At 31.6% G+C, this 15,975-nt stretch overlaps 1 protein-coding gene across 2 annotated transcripts in view; it reads right to left on the reverse strand.

The window, feature by feature from the left end:
* Positions 1-15,975, reverse strand: part of LOC143192844 (uncharacterized) — a 408,130-nt gene that overhangs the window by 19,971 nt on the left and 372,184 nt on the right. The gene's annotated exons all lie outside the window — the stretch shown is intronic.

Genomic DNA, 15,975 nt, shown 5'->3' on the forward strand with positions numbered 1-15,975 from the left:
GATAACTTTATAAAAGCTAATGACCTTATATTATTAACAATATTTGTTCATTTTTTACTAAATTAAAATAGATATATTTGTAATGTTTTATATGGTGTAATGGTTGACAAGATGACGCATCTATTAGCATTATATGAATATTAATAATGTTTTATTCAAAATTATGAAACTTACATTATTTGTAGAAATCCGTTTAATTAAAATTATTGCTGCAGCATATTCAATTAACAAAATTTTACAGAACAATGACTTGACAATTTTTTGGTACTTCGATTATTTGTAGATCATTAGAGTAACACTAGCCTGACATGTCTGCATAAAAATTCAGCCAACGGCGTTAAATAAGCAGGCTTCGATGGCTAATGAGTGTCTCAGGAACAACTAATAACAAGACTAAACACTTACCGGCTAGTTGAGCCAAATTCAAATAATTTAACGCTGTTACTATCTTCATATCTGTCAACATTTTAAAACCCACATTAAGCTGTTACTTTTTCAGAATAGCTTTTTTACCATAATCACATTTGACAGTTTTATTTGGATTGCTTAAGATTACACCAAAATATTTCTTATATATAATAATCTTCCTTATTTCAAATGTTTGATTATAATTTGGTAATAAAATTAGTTCCTTAAAAACTTATATTTTAAATAAAATTTCGATTGATTTTATTTTATCTCTGAAAAGAAATTCACACCCTTTCATACAATAATTAATAGAAAAAAAAACACAGTATAATACCATTATTTATAACCAAACATTTTTGAGTAGCAATATTTGTTATGTACATAATTATATATAAATATAATTTCTCAATGTAGAGCAATCAAATTTGTTATAATGGCAGATTTATTAAGATAATTACAACAACATGTGGCAATGTTAAAATTGTCTTCCAGTTTAAATTGAAAGATTATTTTATAATTTCACACAATTTTAAACTGACAATTAGCAACAAATCACTATACTTATTACCCTATGGTCAAACATAGAATATCAGTTCACAAATAAATATAACATGAGGTATATCAAGCAATAATAAATAATAGAAAAATGCAGCTAATCTTATCACAAAAGTTTAGGTTGCATAATATACAGTGAATCATCGAGTAATTGATATAATTAATAATATAATGAGAGAATATTCAAGAGGGGGTTGTAACATGGGTTGCCTTAGTTTTCTTCTTTTTTATTTTCTTCTGATGCCTCTATGTATGTAATATAAGGAAACGAATAAAGAACTTACATGATAAATGAAATGAATGCAGTTTTTTAAATAAAAAATGAAATTTACATGATATAATATAATATTGATGATTTTCAATACCTAATAAAATATTTCTCGTTACGCCTTTCTTGTGGTCTTTATTGTATGTAAATCTAAAGATGTAAAACTAATGTTACATTTATTTGGAAGCTCCAATTTTTTAATATATCGTAGATAACCTGTCAATTGAAAAGTCCTTCGCCTGACACATAGATGGCGCTACTAGAATTAAATCCATATGTTTTTTTAGTTAGCCCTAAATCTCTAAATCAAAATTATATTATAGTTTGTGAATTATAGCATTTTGAGTAAAGCACCATTTGTTATTGTGAAAAAAATTGATAAAAAGGAATTTCGCGTGTTGATAAAATTTTGCTGTTTGAAGGAAAAAAATACAGTTGAAGCAAAAACTTGGCTTGATGCCAAGTTTCCAGACAGTGCCCCAGGAAAATCAACCATCAAGGATTGGTATGCTAAGTTTAGACTTGCTGAAATGAGCACCGAAGACTGTGAACGCAGTGGACGCCCAAAAGAGGTTGTTACCGACGAAAACATTAATAAAATCGACAAAATGATTTTGAATGACCGTAAATTGAAATTCAATGAAATAGCAGACTCTCTAAAGATATCAACTTAACGTGTACATTATTCACGAATATTTGGATATGAGAAAGCTCTGTGCAAAGTGGGTGCCGCGCGAGCTGACTTTTGACCAAAAACAATGACAAGTTCATCAACTTGAAGCAATGTTTAAAGATGATCAAGCGTAATAAACCCGAGTTTTTGCATCGATATGTGACAATGGATGAAACATGGCTCCATAATTTTGCTCCGAAGTCCAATAGACAGTCATCTGAGTGGAATGAACGCGATTAACCCGCTCCAAAACGTGGAAAAACACAACAGTCGGCTGGTAAGCTTATGGCGTGTATATTTTGAAATGCGCATGGAATACTTTACATTGGCTACCTTGAAAAAGGAAGGACCATCAACAGCGACTATTACATAACGTTATTAGGTCGTTTGAAGGACGAAATCGCTGAAAAACGACCGCATTTGAAGAAAAAGAAAGTGCTGATTCACCAAGACAATGCACAGTGTCACAAGTCAGTGAAAACGATGGCAAAAATCCATCCATACACCGTATTCTGCAGATCTGGCCCCCAGCGACTATTTCCTGTTCTCAGATCTCAAAAGGATGCTCGCTGGGAAGAAATTTTCATCGAATGAAGAGGTGATCGCCGAAACTGAGGCCTATTTTGAAGCAAAGGACAAATCGTACTACAAAGATGGTATCAACAAGTTGGAGGGTGGCTTAATCAGTACCCTTGAAGGGAATTATGTTGAATAAAAAACACTAATTTTGCCAAAAAATGCTTAGGCCGGGGACTTTTCAATTGACCTGTTAGTCAAGAAGATGACTTTATCTATAAGGTTGATAATAAAAATTGGAAACATAACAATATTTAAATATTCATGGATTAATCGAATTTTTAGTCTATATAATACGATGTTCATTGATTGATTAAGATTAATTAATAAAAGATAATTTGACAATTCTTTTAAAGAGTTTACAGGCCACTGTAGAGAGCCTGAAGATCCAAGTTGTCGGTAACTCCCAATTATCCTGCGAAATAATCAAATTTCAATCCGCTACCTATTGTAGTATTTACTTGGCTAACTGCGTTTCTTTTACTATTAGGTATCAAGCTACTGCTTATATACTTATAATTTTATTATACTTATAATTTTATTATATACTTATAAGTTTATCTATATATTATCCCTTTCTTATTTATGATTTAATAAATGTTGTACCATCTTATCTACTTTACTTTTCGTTCAATAATTTCACTCTGCTCAATCTTATTTATAATATATACAGGTGTTATAAATATAAACTATATTAATACTGCATCTCGTTGAATAACACAACTGCATTGTGGCGATTAAAAAATAAATAAACTAAAATAAGCCGGAGTACCTTTAAATCAGTATAAATAACTGTACTGGTTAGTCGGAAGATACTTCGAACTTTATTTAATGTCAAATAGATTGGTTTATCATTCAATTAAAAGGCCTATTTGGATTTATAGGGTACAAAAATGAGTTTTCAACGAATAATTGTACGATGACCTTGAAAACAAATGGATATACAAAGTTATCAAATATTCCGCCTTAAATGTAAAGAAATATGAGCGTTAGGACAGAAATACAGTAACTGGAGGAAATAAGAAGATTGAAGAGAATCAAACTACACCAAAAATTACACTTAATATATTGTATTTAAGTGTAACTTTTAACTGTAGCTTAAGTATTATAATGTTTTTTATATAAAACTCGCATTTCTTGATTATTTGGACAATTTAAACCGAATTTTTATCAACGAGTAACACCTTGAATATGTATGTTACCTTATGTTCCCAGCATATATCATCGAATAGCTATTTCTGTAAACATTTTAGAAGTTTGAAATTCGAACCAATAGTCAGTCACTATGAGCTCGATTACGAAAATATCAGCTAAGGCAGTAAACACGATATCAATTTCACCAATCTGGATACATTAACGGTCTCGTTGGTCGCCACGAACAGACACACAATTTCGGTAGTATTTAAGTCCAGGTCATTTTTAGGACCGTTTCGTCTTTTGCTTAAGAGTTATCTAAATTATGCTTTTAAAGACACTTTAGTTAATGAATCAGCTTGTTTCGGTTAACGACATGGGTCGGAAATCGAAACTTAATGTAAAATATGTCGAACAAAGACGGTTTTTTCTTTTTTAATGTTTCACTGGAGACTAGTATTTCTGTCGTTTATATTATAACATATGGGTGTGAAATTAGTAACTGTCAAATTTTTATAGATCATTATATAAACATATGCGCCTAGAGAATATACATATGAGGTTGTTCAATAATTTTTGTCATTCGAGGAGAAAAAAGCTGCTTATGATTTGAAATGCGTTTTGTTATTCAATATAATCTTCTCTTGATTGTATATATATCTATGATATATATATGTGAGAACTGAGGATGGGCAAGTGGTAAAATGATAGAAACTAATGGGATTATTTATGGTTTATTCGAGTGATTGACAATTTACAGTTGACAACATAGCTACTCCAGGCAGCCCGGAGAAATAGAGACCATCTAATTTTTTTTAGCCTGATTTACCAGCTGAAAAGGTTTCCTTGCTGATGTTAACTCAATTTATAAGAGAGGATTGCCCGTGAAGGCGCTTTATTTGGGGTATGAGAGCCTTTGGCGGCTTGAAGAACCGCTTTTTGGGGGTATAGTCTTCAGGGTTACCTGATTGGGAACGCCTCTGATAGGGATCTTATGTGGGAATTGATGGAAAGACTTGAGGTTGCATGGAATTTCTTCTATAAGGAGAAAACGAACCGTCTTATTTCTAGTGTGTCAGTTTCCCTATGAATTTGGGTATTTCTGACAAACCATGGCCTGGGAATGTTTATGCCTGTTTATTTTGCATTACCTGAAGCTTTTCCACTAGTTCCGGCCTGATAAACCGATACCAAGTGTTAAATCCATATAACATGACCGTCTAAATAACCTATAAAATAACTAACCTAATAATAATATAAACCCCGACCTGGGGTTTTTATAGGACCAGCTCCATCGTTGGGTCCTCGGGACTTGGGTGTTTTCTCTTTTGTTCTGTTGGGAATTCCATAATTCTGTAAAATCCTTTTGTCTCCTGGGGAATACCATAATATGTACAAAGACCAATTCAGATTGTTGTTTATCGCTAATTGTTCTGATACAGGATGGATGCTCACATATATATCTATATTATATATTAAGTGATTTCTGTTAGCGAAAAAGGGAAGTATCAATATAAACAAACTAATCTAACTCTTAAACTAAATGGTTTTGACATTTTTCGACATGTGTTACTTTAGTTGTTGGAGATGAAGAGATTTGCTACTTAAGAGCATCAAATTCTCTTCTAAGTGGAGATTTGGATGTCAATAAATTACAAGACTTATTGGAGAAACATAGCTCTCAAAGAGCCTTCGGGCCGAATTACATGATAAATTGAAGGAATAATGTTTGGAAAACGGGTGGTGGATGGTGAAGAAGGTCCCATTTTAGACCACAAGATCTGCGCAGCGAGAATATCGGGGCATTCCTCTGGAAGTATAGTACTTATTTACTGTTCTGGAACGTTCTTTGTCTTTCACACGAAAATTACTTGATTTGAACCTCAATGCCTGCAATCATATCCGGCATGTTTTTTCTACAATACACTCGTTAACATATATTTTTATTATTATTAAACGTGCTTGATCTGTAGTTTTGACTTTAATGATATTAAAAATACTAGAAACTTTTAAATGACAAAATGTATAAACACAATAGCAAAGTTACATATTTCAACTAAAAATCAAAGGACATAATAGTCTGAATAGTCTAACAAGTTATTTGATGGAATTATTTGTTTTACTTTAATGTATCTTTAATGATTTTTAATTGTGGATGTGTAGTTACCCAACTCGAAACAGATATTGGTGTAATGACGACGATAAAAATTCTGTAGTAGGATTACTAAGACTATTATATCCATCGATTAGAGGGATTATTTGTTTTTACCAGGCACACGAAGTATGATTTAGGCTTCTAAAGCCTAAGCAACTTAAGGAATTATAAATGTTGCAGTCAATAATCCAATCCGTCATTCTGAACATAGATTAGTTCCTTTTAGATCAGAACTTTTGTCTTTCCCTTTTGTGTGTGATTCCTCGAGAACAATTCCCTCGCACATCCTCTTAATAATTTTAATGATGTATCTTGTACATTGTTTTTAGAATATGTTGAAAAGTTTGATACTTATTGAAGAAAATATTTTCTATGAGTAATGGTCTAAATTTCCATTTAATTCAACTAAAGTACTATAGAAATATTTAGATACGAAAAAAATATTATGCTATCATATACTTATCAGCATAGTAATAAACAATCGTCAACTAAATCATAGTCGTGTCGTATAAACGGACTTAAAAACCAACACCTAAACACGCAAGGCAGCATGTAAAACAAGAAAACACGATAGAAAAAAAGCCACGTAGCGATTGTTCAGGTCAATTATTTGTTTCTATTTTTTTTCTCTTTTCAAGCAAGATCTTAAACATTAAATAAAGAATATTACTGATTACTGATTACTGATTAAAATATCCTTGTATTAATATAATTTTAAAATCAATGTTTGCAGTCTTTTGAAGATTGAAAAGACATCCAGGTTTTGTTATTTGTCAAATATACCGTTACATTTGCTATTTTCTGTAATAATAAACTTTTCTTTACTATAGTAAATTATTACATAATATTTGAACATAATCAATCAATGAGCCTGATGACTTTGCTTATTAATGCTTTAAGATAGTAGTAGTAAAATGTAGTATTAAAAATTTGAAGTATAACAGGTAAATTGAAAAATCCCCGGCCTACCATAGTACATTTTTTTGGAAAAATTAGTTTTTTTTATTCAACATAATTCCCTTCGAGGGTTATACACTGATTATAGCGACCCCCCAACTTTTCGATAGCATTTTTGTAGTACGATTTGTCCTTTGCTTCAAAATAGGCCTCAGTTTCGGCGATCACCTATTCATTCGACGAAAATTTCTGAGAACAGGAAATAGTCGCTGGGGGCCATATCTGGAGAATACGGTGGATGAGAAAGCAATTCGAAGCCAAATTCATGGATTTTTGACACGGTTCATTGTCTTGGTGAAGAAGCACTTTCTTTTTCTTCAAATGCGGCCGTTTTTCGGCGATTTCGTTCTTCAAACGGTCCAATCGACACAAAAATTCTGGTTTGTTAATTTGAAATATGGCCAAATACTGCTCAGAATCATAAAGCCGTTCTTGTTTTTGGTAGCTAAATGCTGATGCAATATAAAACCAACATGTTCTTTTGATATCTTTACGATACTAGCTAACTCACACAATTTCACTTTTCGATCATTCAAAACGATTTTGTGGATTTTTTGGATGTTTTCTGATGTTACCACTTCATTTGGATGTCCACTGCGGTTTGCATCATCGGTATCTCTACGACCACGTTTAAACTCAGTAACCCAACGTTTTATTGTTATTTCTGATGGAGCGGAGTCCTTATAACACTTTTGAAGCCATTGCTTCGCTTGAATGGTATTTTTCCCATGACGAAGCAGTGTAAAATTAAAACACGAAATTGTTTTTAATCCATTGTTTTGAAAACAAGAAAAGTGGTGTCACTCTTAGTAAAATAACTGACAAAATTATGAGTAGAATATCATGAAATTTTAACAGATTTCTTTTGAAGGTTAGTACTAACTATTATGTATGTGTTATTTGAAAATCCAGCCCCCTATGACGTTAATTATTAAAATGTAATATTATTTAGTAATTAAATATTATATTGTAAATGCCATAAATAATAGGTTGATTTTAATATTCAAATTACAGCAATTTTGCCTTAATAGTCACCTTTTGACAACTAATCCTAATTTAAATATTTGTTCGGAACGTTTGTTGTCAGTTCAGTTGTCGATATAAAACAGAAACTATCGAAACTGATGGACCGTGAATAGTAAAATATTGTCTTTCAACCACTAAAACAGAGACACCCACCAGTCAACAGTCGCTGGAGACAAATGTGAACCAATACCACGCCCATCACATTTACCTTATAAAGAACCATCCACTTCGGTTATTTCTATACACAATATTGCTTTTAAGTTATTTTTAGTTTGTTATGTTGATGATTTAACTGGCCACCAAAGTTGTTTCAAATGCTGAGTGATAATTACCCTATTTTTAAGATAAATAAAAATCGATCAAGATTTGTTATTAGTTCAGATTTATATAAAACTTTATAACACTTACAGGACTTACTATAGTAAAAACTGTGCAGTTATAAAAAAAATTGTTCTGGCAAAAAGGGTTGACAAATTTGACAATGACAATACGTCCGATATCATCCCCACTATTAGCTTGGAATGTTTTTAATGAAATAAAAATAATTTTCAAAACGATGTGCATGGAAATATATTGATAAGTCATATACTGGCTAGATAAATGTTATGGAGACACTGAAGTAAGGAAATAAACTATCACTTAAATCTGGTTGCACAAACACTGGATGATGATAAATGCTCGATGGTGAAATAGTATGATCAAGCTAAAAGAGCCTTTTAAGATATCAAATATAGCCCATTTTTTCATATTCTTGATTTACTTCAAGTGAAACAGGCAAATATTTCATGCATTGGTACGTGACAATGGATGAAACGCAATACAAACCAAATGTTTTTAAAAATTACTATATAGAAACCTGAATTAAAATGATCATCAGGTGAGTGTATAGCATTCACTAAAAGCCATCCAGGGGAGTATAAACTTTGAGAGTGAACCGAATTAAGAAAATAAAAAAAATAGAGAGACTGACTTATATGTTGGCACCCTGAAAAAAAAATTTTGGATAAAGGCATTTGAAACTGTTACAAATTCGCTGAATGAACATTGTCTATAATATGTTTCACCCTCTATTCCCTCAGCATCATATAATTAGTCATCCAAGATCGTATTTTTCTCCTTTCTACTCCAGGTCTTTTCTAGACAATATGGTTCGATTTCATATAAAAGTTTTCGTAAATTGCTTTGTAAATAGCTTCACGCAAATGACTTATGCTCACAATTAGACAAATATTCCAAAAAACGTAGCTAAAAGCACCAAAATCGAAGCTAGTTGGATAGTTATCATAATGGGAAATATTATCTGTTGAAATGATATGATATAAAGTCACTCAAACATCATTTTCCATTTGGTCAACAGATTTAGTATATATCATACTAATTTAAAAAAATGTATGTTCTTCAATGATCTTACAAGCTCATAAGAGGCAATTTCTTTCTATTTATAATTATTAAAATATCTATCCAATAAAATGTCTATCCAAATTCAGACATTTTCAACGCACTGGAAAGTTTTTCGTTCACCTTTCGAGAAAATGAATCATACCATAAAACATTGAAAAGCCTGTATATTTAGTTAATCATACTGAAAAATGAAGCCCGTCAATGAGGCTTCAATATGAAGTTTGTTACAAAGGTAGCCGATTCTAGAGATGTTGAATAAACATGATATTTTAAAATATCGCTACTTTTTAAAATATTTAGTAAATTAGTTAGTATTAAGTTAAATTAGTTGGTTTGTAAAATATCGATATTTTTTCTGGTTGTTGAAATATCCGTCGGTTTTCCAACTATTAGACTAATTTATCGGGTTAACATTGTGACGTTTTGACGTCACAAATTTAGGTGACGTATGTACAAAATAACTCTGAATAGACTATATATGGACGGTACTGATTATAAATGTAGAGAAGCTTTAGCGTAATTTAAGCTAATTAAAATATCAGGTATTGGAGCTAACCCCTTGAGCTGTATTTTATTCAGGATTTATTACTACGATTCTAATTACCTATTAGCTATACATTTTCTGATAGTAAGAACCGTAATAGAACAGATTTAATTTGCTGAAGTACTTTAGAGACGAGCGGCATCATTCATTTCCATCCAATCAACATTACACACAACATTTCTATCTCCAGAAAATTTATGCCACCGTTCCCTGTCAGAAATAGCACAACAAAGACGTGGCAATACAAAAAAGCACGAAGAGTTACACTTTCATTTATAAATGGCGAGAAAAACCGTCGCTGATTCCAGACGCGATAGAAAATTCGAGCATAATGAAGCGGCCATTGAGCGACTGGCGTTTGAGTGGCAAATAGGCCAGCGACAGCGACAAAAATTTATTTTTACGCGACAGTGTCTATTTCCGTCTGAATGTCTTATTTTCCACCTTTCATTAGGCGGGCCTTTTTTTTCGGAGCGTGACCGGCTAGCAAGAGTTTTCCATTTCGAGATATCGTCGCTTAATCATTTAAAAACGAGCTCAGTGTTTTTTGTCGGGGCCTGAAAGGGACCCTTATCTAAAAGAACAACCGTATCTAAAGCGATGGCGAGTCAAAAATATCCCGTGTTATTTTTATCATAGCAGAGGTACAAATGTTTTGCTTTTCCTCGTCGATGTGTAAAGAAAGTTACATGAGGAAACAAGTGCCTTTTATTTTAGGGGGTTTGACTTTGCCATATATCAGCATTTATTATATGTATGTGTAACTAAGCACTGGAATTGGGCCTATAATAAAAGTTTTAAAAGATTTTTAAATTTGAAGCTATATATATATATATATATATATATATATATATATATATATATATATATATATAGATATTCGGCTTTGTCGCTGATGATGATGCATAACCATGATTTTTATAATTGATCTACTTTTCATTACCATTGACATGATGTAAAAAACTTTTCCGATTCTACAGTTGAAGAAGCATTTCATACATAACCAAACAAAATATTCCAAGCTTCTGAAAAATTCCCATGCTCTTCAAGCGATTGGGGATTGGTTTTCAAATTCTTTATCTTCAAATTGAATTATGGTAATAAAGCGAACCTTCCCGTAACTGCGATTTACTTGGTATAAATTCAGACATTTTCAACGCACTGGAAAATTTTTTGTTCACCTTTCGAGGAAATGACTCATATTGAAAAATGAAGCCCGTCAGTGAGGCTTCGACATGCAGTTTCTTACAAAGGTAGCCGATTCTAGTGATGTCGAATAAATATGGATAATTTATTTAAAATATCGCTACTTTTTAAAATGTTTAGATAATATGGATATTTTTTGGATCGATATATTTTTTCTGGTTGTTGAAATATTGACCGGTTTTTCAAGTATTAAAGTATCAGGTTAACAAAATCACTGAGAATACTAGTTTAATTAGTTTTAATAGAATTAGAATTTAATTTAGAATTAAGTTTAATGTTTTAAAAATTAGATAATTTTAATAAAAATTAGATATTTTATCAATGGTACTAGCGAGATAAAAGAATACTGCTCCATTAGGTTTTTACTATTCTTTACTTCTTCTATTCCATTGTCATTCATTGCTTAATTCTTAATTATTTCTAAACTGCTTAATTGCAAACCTCGCGGGTTTTTAGATTGAGGAGTCTTTCGATCAAAATTCAAATTGCTGTGTTGGATGATGTTTTTCATTTTCGTAGGGTGTAGAGAATTATCTGTTAGCGATTTTTGATAATGATTTCAGAAGACTAATAAGAAAAGGGCAGAGTGCTGATTTATTTCTCTTTTTTGGAATAATGCCAATAGACGTAAATCCAGATAGATGGAAACTTTACAACTTGAAGATGGAATTTGTGTTGTTTGCTAGCTCTGTGGGATATTTCTAAAAAAGATTTTGAAGTTGACAGATGGTTATACTGACACTGGAGGATGTGTTATGATGCGGGGTGGATGCTCTTGGGAAAGTAAGCTTCTGAATAATTGTTGTGATAATTTTTGGACTGGCAAGACTGGCATCGTCTCAGAAATTCGAGAGGTAAGATGGTACTAATGTGATCAGCCTTCAGATCTGTGACTGCAATTTGCTAATTTTTGTTTGTTTTTTGTGAAGGAACATCTGTGTTCGATCTGTTCCATGCTACAGTATGCCTTCAGATATTATGGGTTGTGATGCAAATTACAAGAGTGTTATATCCACAATCTTTTGTTCGCTTTTTTTGGTGAACTTTCTTTCATTTAAATTTTTATTTTTTTTAACATTTGCAATATTTACTTCAGTTGGAGACGCTTATGGACAAGCAAAGTAAAGCAAATCTTCTATAAGATCGCACTTCGAAAAACTGCTGAAACATAATAAGTTTTTACATATGTAAGTTTTATTATTAATATAATTTACAATCTTATTTTAGTAACAAGGTATCGAGACGCTTCTGTATAACAACCAGTCTTGCATTCATTTCTTCCCAGAAATTATTCAAATCAAGAAGGCGAATCTGTCAGAATTATATAAAAAAAGTAGCAACGGCTACATAAAAACGAACGAACAGTAAAAAGACCGCAAAGAATATAACCGGTCATCGGAGAGATCACCAAAGCCGAAAGATTAATCATGTACCGCATAGAGTTTATATAATAATTATGTAAATTAGGACCACGCGTATAGCGATAAATCCAAATTAGCCTTCGTGAATTTATTTGTTATTAAATTCATTTAACCCGTGAAATTGAAGAGCCGTTTCTCTCGATTCGAATCACGATCGTCGAAGCGTTGAACGAAAAAGGAACGCATAGTGTGGGTCAAGCTTTGTTGGTTGGTTGGTTTGTTTGTGTGACGATGACGTACGTGTCGGAAAGCGGGAAGAAAAGGTCACCGAAAGATATTTTTCTCCATCGGGAAAAACGCTAAAACGAAACAGACATAAATTATAGTGAGACAATAGCAACTTTGCCTTTTAAGTGGGTTTCATTACGTCAAACCTTCATCACATCTAAACCACTCTCTAGAAAGCATCGATTTTAACAATCAATGGATACAATGGGGAATTTATCACTTAATTCACCATTTTAGTAATTCGTTCAATTGAAGACATAAAAAATGTATTAATTAAGTATCAGTCATTATATTATTGGGTGTATTACATGTATTTTGATTGCTGATATTCTCTTCTAACAACAAAATAATCGGTACTTGAAACATTTGGTGAAGACACAGTTGCCTAATGCTGTATAAAAAGTACAAATGGTGGTCAACAAGTACTACAAATGGACTAGAGATTGGAAAATACAGCTTAAAAGTTCCAAAGCTGTCCATGTTAATTTTGCTTTGCGACGAAATGATAAAAATCTAATTATATCAATTCCAATTCCTCAAATAGAATTTAAGTACGTCGGAATACACCTTGATAGTAGGTTAAATTGGAAACATCGTGTTGGACAAAAAGCAGAGCAGATTAGACTCACTACTGGTTAGGTGGAAGATATTATCAACTTGACCTAAATTCAAAGAGGTTTGGTTTATCAGTTAATTATAAAGTCAATTTGGACCTGTGGGGTGCAAATTTGGGGCTGCAATAAAACTTCAAACCAACTAGTTATCGAAAGCCGCCAAGCCAATGAAGAGCTGTTGGATGACCTCTAAAGCAAATGGATTTACAAAGTGATCCAAGATATCGCCTTAAAAATATGAAATAAGGTTGCTAAATCACAGCAACGTGGAAGCAATATAGCAACTAGACAACACGCAGGAGACCATAAGATTGAAGCGAACCAAGCCACATGAACTTGGATTGTGTATAAGTGTTATTCTTAAAAATTATCTGCAACGGCACTGAAGCCTAATATTCACGATTATAAAGTCTTGCTGTATATCTACCGACATTAATTGAACAAACTGAACAACGTTGTTGAACAAATTGTTGCAAAAAACATCAACAATAGCAAATAACACACGCAAAATCTTCTTCGTTTGTGGTTGCAAGAATTCTGAAGGATAAAATATTGCAATTACAATGGGAACTTAACAGAATTGAACAGAATAATAAAAATATATACTTTCATTTGCTCTAACAATAAAACATATAGTACTAAAATATTATTATAAATATTTACCTTTATTACATTCAGTTATAGGAGTTATATTAGATGTTCAATAAGTTCGCTAGAATTAAAAAGACATTTATTGATATGAAAATGAAAAACCAATATTTATAATTGCAGAAATAACTTTGTTTTTCTCAACTTCAATACACTTATTCCAATAATCCTCTACTTTATGGATCACATCACCGTAGTGGTTTTCCAGAAGGACTCTGGTAGTTACTGTCTTCATCTTTGTGATAAAAATAGTTGTTCAGAAAACTTTTTCAGGTGTAAAATGGTTAGCACTTCTTATTTACGGTAAATATATTCGTCTTTTCATTACTGTTTTCAGAATTTCCGTTATATTTTCGTGAATTTATTAAAGAACATATTGCTCAACAGCTCATATTCTGTTCAATTCAATTTCATCAACTACAAGGGTTTTTAACAATTTAGAAGATAAATATCGTTAAAAAATCATACCTTGATTGTTGTCAGCATATATAACTAATATTTATTATTATATTGGACAGCTAAAGGCTCAATACTTCGCGGGAGCTAATTGGTCCACAACTAAATAAAATAAATAAAAAAATATATCGATAGCACAATAAATTTTTTTTTTAATATTGTGGGTATATTCGCTTAATATTGTTTATTGCTTTCAAGTAATAATATACAATTTTTATTTTATTTTTTACTATTTCAAGATTTTTTAGGATCATTAAGGTGAAGTCAATTATTAATTGCTATATACCGTTCTTGTCATACAATTGTGCTCCAAAAGTTTATAATAACTTCTAAATAAAAACTAATTATTTTATTTATAACGTCCGCCATTTTATTCAGTAACGGAAAAATGTTTTGTTCCAGTTAGCCGAGCAAACCCTATATTTAGGGAAATTACACCCATAAAAAATTCACATACAACATTCTGGAATATGAAACTGGGCTTTGCACAAACTCAACGTTAAAGATTGATGAATGTCCAATCAACGAAAGCCAGGCGAAGTGAATTTTGCATGACAAAAACGATATATAAATCCATTTATAATTCAATTATAGTATCAGTTTCTATTTATATTTTATAGAATGTTCCAAATTGATAGATGAATAAAATGGATGCGGGACTGAAAATTTAAAACTAATTTGATAAATCATTCGACAGCAATGCCGAAATGACCGTAGCGATATTTACAGAATATTTAGAAAATAAATGTTCACATGTTAATATTTGAAGCGAAAAACTGTTTTGTCATCAGGATAATGCAGTTTCTTAGACACCATTGATCTATATTTTCTAAATTAATTTATAATTAAAAGTTCTACTTATATCATTTCATAACTATTTTATTTGACACAACTAATTTACATAAATAAAATAAACTTCGCGGGCATCGCTATAAGTTCATTGAAAAATAATTAAAGCAGCTTTTTGAGACCATTCCAGAAATAGAATTCAACAAATTTATATATGTAGTATTATAATCTACTTGATGAATTATGAATTACAAAGAAAAAATAACAATGTACAAACAATCACTTAAATATTCAACCAAGAATAGACTGCAGAGGAAGTTTTTTCTAAGAGCTTTTTAGGTTTTGTGACGTAATTTTTATAATTTTGAGGGTGTTGAATCCCAAAAACTATTTCCTTTGTGCCATAGGAGGATACGTTTCTTGACAATTTAGGTAAATATGTTAGATAATTTATTAAATTCAAATAAAATAAAATGGACTTGAAAATTATCATTTTGTTTATAGACCATTAACGATATATACTTTTTTATCTAATACTCATGCACTATCACAGACTAAAACCTCTTCTTTTTGCCAGTGAGGCTCCTCTATGTACATTTTCGCTTGTTGGAAGAATCTCGAAGGTCTTTCTGTAGCGTCCAACAGTAGTTTTATATAGACGCTTCATTTTCGTGTGTGTATTTTCTCTATCTTGTTGATGTACTGATCTTGTATGTACCTTTCTCTTCACTCGCACCTCCTATATTTTTTCGGAAAGCAGTTAAGGTGGAAACGAAGAAAATGTAATTTTTGGCAACCTAAACCTTGAAATGATCTTAGCATTCTTTTGATGATTTGTTTATAATCGGGGCCCTTATGATTGTCTAGAAATTTTTCTATGACCTCCTTAACAGAAATCTACCCTCTTTTTGGGTAT

The sequence above is a fragment of the Rhynchophorus ferrugineus genome, unplaced genomic scaffold, assembly GCF_030347505.1.
Source record: "Rhynchophorus ferrugineus isolate W39M unplaced genomic scaffold, kcgeb_rfMv2 rfM3, whole genome shotgun sequence".
In the NCBI taxonomy this organism is placed as follows: Eukaryota; Metazoa; Arthropoda; class Insecta; order Coleoptera; family Curculionidae; genus Rhynchophorus; species Rhynchophorus ferrugineus.